Raw genomic sequence first — 5,826 nt, forward strand, 5'->3', positions numbered from 1 at the left:
AGTTTGATGTTACAACACAAGATGGTATCCACATTAATAGCATTAACTTAATATCCAAAGATAAATGTCTTGTTATTGCTCTAGATCAGTTACCAGGAGGAACAGCATTTGATTATGAAAGTCATAAATGTACTTCAATTGATTATATGGCATTTGTTTATTCAGATTTTTACAAAAGTAGCTTTAATGAATGTCATTCGATTATAGAAAATATGTCTAACACAATGTCAGACAGAGTTGCAGTCAACCATCTTACTATAAGAAAAGTTTGTGCAACCTGGGGTAAGAATTTAAATGAGCTGAACTGCCATTTGAACCCTCTTGACACAATTGCAGTTTCATGTTGCTCAGCATTACAGTCTCTTGAGAGTGAGAGTTGCCAATTATTTGGAAATGAGTGTATGGCAGTTAAAATTGTTTTAGGCATGAACAAAATGAGGTCTATAGACGTCAAAGGTGATCCTAAAGGATTGGTAAAATTTTTAGATGAAAATGATCTACCACAAAGTATTATTCCTAGATATCGTGGAAATAGGCTTCATTATCATTTTCATACTTGTTTCATTTTTATGCAGCATTACAGATTTAAACATTTCCTCACTGTTGGAACAGTAAAATGTAAAAGTTTGCAACCAATTCTGAGAGGGGCATTTTGTTATAAAACTGCCAAAAAAGAAATGTGTGTGCTTGCATTGTTTAGAAAACTTCTTACTGGGTTTTGGATGAAAAAGTTTTATGTTTCAGCTAAGGATGCAACTTTTGATCATGTTTCTGGTATTCAGGTAGTGAAAAAAGTTTTGTTAACAATTACAAATTGTAAATCAAATCCAAAATATTAGATGTTATGTATATGTTAAAAGCAATCTTGCCGTTTTGTTTTTTATATGCCATTTTATTATTTTATAAAGTTTTTAATGTTAAATAATAAAATATGATAAAATAATACAGTTGAAAGATGTTTTCTTTTCGGTATGAATTGTTGATTATTTTAAATAGGTTATTGCTAATTTTCTTCATTTTTCTTTATTTTTTAATCATTTATTTTTGAACTTATAAGTTGCTTCATTTGAAATCAACAAGATTAAGTTATAGTTTTTATATTTAGAAGAAGAGAATCAAATAGGTGTATTTTAAGATATAAAATCTATTTAAACCTTGTCTGAAAAAGTTTGTTGTTATACAGTGTATTAAAATAGTTGATCCGTATTTAACAAAAAAAGAATTGAGCTTAGAAAAGGTATAAGTCTTTGATTTTCCCTATTTTTTTCTAATATTTAATCATAAAAAATATTGACTCTCTTGGAATAACTTTAATTTTAGCGGCAATAAAGTAGCAGGTTGGTAAAAATATTTCATTTTAATTTTAGAATTAGCTAATTAGTTTTTAACTAAAAGCTATAATATTGCCTATGTTTCATTAAAATTTGTATTTTTTAGCTCGCAAAAGAGAGGAACTTGGTAGATAGATTTAAATGTAACTTTTTTTTTTATGAATTTATACTTAATAAACATAATTTCAAAATTTTTAATTTTCAGCTAAAAGAAAGGAAATTCTTGATAGGATTTTTAGTATTTTAATAAATGTTAAGTTAATTTGAACAATAAATTTTTAATTGAGGTGAAATAGATTTATACTTTTTATTAATTTAACTGCTGGAGAGCATTTACTGCAGTCCGGTATTTTATTTGTTACTTTATTTGTTTGTTTTATAAAATAAATTTACAGGTCAACAATATATTTTTATTCAAGTTATTTTAATTCTACCAGCTTCTTTAACTTCATCACTGCCATCTGGCGCCCAGAGTGGAAACCAAGACCTCTTTGGTAATTAATTAATTATTTTGTTTTATTTTTTATTTATTTTCATTTTTGAAAAACTCATGAGTTTTTTTTTATATAAAATATAGGCTTGTCTAGGAGTGATTTTTTAGCTTGGCGCCGAAGCCACCCTGGGGCTAAATCCAAAAGGGCCTTCCGTATAGGCCCAAAATGGAGATAAAGATCTGCTTCATTTTAAATACAAACCTCCTGGTGACACAAGGGGTGACAGATAAATCAGGAACGGTGACGTTTTCAACAGCTATACATATACTTATTAATAAGTGCATGCAGATTCACTTTTTAGTGAATCTATATACTTTTTAGTGAATCTATTGATAGGTGTATGTATAGTGTGCATGTTTATATTAATGATGTTTATATTTGTATATAGTCTTTTTGTATATTAAGTTTTTATATATAGTTATGAGTTGTTTTTTTTTTATGTAAAACTTGTGTTTTATATAAATATTATTTATTTTTACAAAAAGACATTATTTGAGTTTTAAACCACCATACCCTAGATGTTAGGGGTGGAGAGCTTTAAAATAGTACTCTTTTGTTCCCTCTTTGCGCCTACCAAAAGAAGTTCTTTCTTTTGATGTTAAAATGTATGCATTTAGAATGAAAATACAAAGTAATGACCTTGATGTTAGGTTAGAGGGTGCAGCTACAGCTATAGAGGGTGCAGCTACAGCTATAGAGGGTGCAACCAAAGGACTTCTAGCCTGTCAACCAAAAGTATCTAAATCATATTTGATAGTACCCTGTTAGAATGTATTAAAAAATACAGATAAAAATTTTAAAATATCAATAAAATTATGATATTTTCTTTATAAAAATTGAGATTTTTTAAGATATTAAAGTGTTTTATAGACCCTCTCGTGCGCCCTCTATACATACCTTGTATACAGATGTTGCCCTTTTTAAGACCTTTCTTTTGATACCAAGTTGTATGTATTTCGATAAGAATTGACAAAGTTATGACAGTTTAAGTTAAGAAAGATTTCAAATTTGATCACAGTTGCTTTAAGAAATCCATATATCAAAACAACACGGAATAAACATTTGTGAAGTGTTGTACATCAGTAATGTAAAAGAAATTCAGAAATTCAAATTAAGGAATTAATATTTTCTTTTATTATATTTTTGTAAATACAATAAAAAATTGAAATTTTCCATTAATAAAATAACCATCATACCTTTAATAACATCATTTTGTATAAGCTGATAACAACATGTTAAACGTTAAGAGTTTAACTAAAAAGTAAAACTATATGCATCAAATTTTTTTGTGTTTTCCTAATATATCAAGTTTGTGATACCAAAACTTGGTCCAGGCTATTGGATTGAATATCCAAATGTTCATTAAAACATAATTTATTTTATTCTTGAGGCGAAAAAACCACGTGATCATTGCGTAATTAAAAAATAAAAACATCTACCATTATGATATGGGGGCAAATAAAACGCGTTGATTTCAGTACAACACTACTTAAACGCTTTGAAAATGTTTTATGGAATCAAGCGAGTTGGTTAAAGCACAATCAGTTGACAGTTTTAAAGCAGGTCTTGATTGCTGGATGAACAGCAATCAAGCAAATCGGCTGTTTTAGTATGTTAATACCACACTCACTGGCTCACACCAGTTACAGCAATTATTAATACTAATACAAATACTAATTATAGAGATAATAATAATACTTAAATAATAACAATGAGAGCATAGAAGTGTTCATTTAAGGAAGTGCTATAAATAATACCATATAAGCTATACCTACATTTATAGATTTAGTCAGTCTCAAACACACACACACACACAAAGACACACACATATACATTATATATATATATATATATATATATATATATATATATATATATATATATATATATATATATATATATATATATATATATATATATATATATATATATATATATATATATCTATCTTGTGAGAAAAAGTCTTTATTATTCAAGTTTTATTTAAATCTCGTTATTATTTTTTTAATATATTTTTTTCAGATAGAAGCAAGTTTTATTTGCAAATTTATTTTGCAGGATAGAAAAATAAACTTTTGTTCACTTTTTTGTTTAATTTGAAAATTTTGCGAGAGTAGATCTTTCCTTTATATTTCCTCCTCCCCCTCCCTCACTTCTTAAAGATGTTATAAATAGAAGAGGTGGATAGAAAAATTTTATAAAATGCATGTATTAACTCAATGGTTCTCCTTATTTTTGTAAAGTTGTTATCAAGGGCTTTTTTTAAAAAAATAATAATTTAAATTTTATTGATTTTAAGCATCTTTGTCATTCAATTCCACAACTTATTTAAGTGAAATTTATTCCTGCACATGGAACTACCTAGGTAAAATACTTTATTTATACAAATACATTTTAAAGGTAAAAACTTTTAAAATATAAAGACCCAATTAAAATTTTTTTTAGTTTTACGTGTTCTACTTGTACAATGTCATTTACAAGAAAAGATAACATGAAAAGACATACATTATAGGTACATAAAACTATTTTTAGAGATAAACAATCAAAAAATAAAAGAACTTCAGGTTACTATCAAAACTGCACCCAAGTTTTTTTCAAAAAATTAAACTAATTAATCACATAGAGGACTGTCATGAAGGTATATTTCACAAAGAATCCCTTCGTTTTTCATCAGAATGTGAATTCACAGCCTGGAAGGATAAAGAGGAAATTATTAATTATGTTTTTTTCAGTAAACAAGCGGGCAGTTAATTTTTTAATGGAAATAATAGTGATAAAGAAGTAAAAACAAGTTATTTTATTTGTCAAAATGATGGTCATTCAAAACCACATTGCTCTGCAACCAGCATGAAAAACTAAAGAAGGTGCTACAGAGGGAGTGTCAAATCGGGCGCTTTTTGTCCTGCTTGGATGATTGTCAAGGTTAGCAACAATGGCGCAACAAGTGTCCATTATATCAAAACTTATATCACACTTCTGGTATTACAAATATCATGAACCAGCCTATTCCAGACAATGTTAAGAAAGATAATTCTACTAAATTATCAATTGGTGTGTCTATAAATAAGGTTTATCAAGATCTTAGGGAAGGTTTCGGAGACATACGAAATAGAAATAAAAAAGATGAGTTTCTCACTAAGTCTCATCTTCTTACCAAAAAGAACATCTCTGATATTAATAGAACAGTAAAAAAGGGATGTCAACTTCACTCTGATGATAGCACTTCAACTTTTTTACTTGTTCAAAAATTAAAATCTGAAGAGTTTAATAGCATTCTGGTTTTTAAGCCACAAGACCACCAAACTATTATTGGCCCTAAAGTGTATGATGACATTGATTTCAATAAAGATTCCTTTGTTATTGCTATACAAACAAAGCATCAACTGTCAGTGTTTGAAAAGCATGCCTCACAAATTATTTGTTTAGACTTAACACACTGCACCAATCAGTACGCGTTTCCTCTTATAACTTTACTTGTTCGAGATAATTTTAAAAGGGGCTACCCAGTAGCTTTTCTTATTTCTAATCATGCCAACAAACAAACCATAACACCATTTTTAGAGGAAATAAAAAAGAGGTATAGTTAATTTGTGAAAGTAAATGCTGTTATGACAGATGATGATTCGTCAGGCTGAAATGCTTTTTGTAATGTTTTCGGAGATATGTGTCACTTGCTTTGTAAATGGCATGTTAAACGTGCATGGCGGAGTAAACTCCCTTCAGCTGGTCCTGCTCATTTACAAGAAGAAATTTATAAGATCTTAGAGACAACTATTGATGAAAAAGATCCTCAAATTTTTTAATCAACAATGAATGGTTTTATCAAGGCGTATAAACATAAATCTCCTAACTTCATTAACTACTTTATTAGGTACTATGCTTCTAGACATATAAAATGGGCTACTTGTTATCGTAGCTTTCAACATGCAGACACCGATACTAATATGTTATGTGAATCATTTCATAAGAAATTGAAGACAGTTTACATGGAAAGATGACCT

At 28.3% G+C, this 5,826-nt stretch overlaps 1 long non-coding RNA gene across 1 annotated transcript; it reads left to right on the top strand.

The window, feature by feature from the left end:
- Positions 1–303: 303 nt before the first annotated feature.
- LOC136089459 (uncharacterized) lies at positions 304–2,244 on the top strand. Its single transcript, XR_010643075.1, has 3 exons — positions 304–1,474; positions 1,769–1,825; positions 1,909–2,244. It is a non-coding gene; the product is annotated as an uncharacterized LOC136089459 (long non-coding RNA).
- Positions 2,245–5,826: the final 3,582 nt, after the last annotated feature.

This window comes from Hydra vulgaris, chromosome 13 (genome assembly GCF_038396675.1).
Source record: "Hydra vulgaris chromosome 13, alternate assembly HydraT2T_AEP".
Classification (NCBI taxonomy): Eukaryota; Metazoa; Cnidaria; class Hydrozoa; order Anthoathecata; family Hydridae; genus Hydra; species Hydra vulgaris.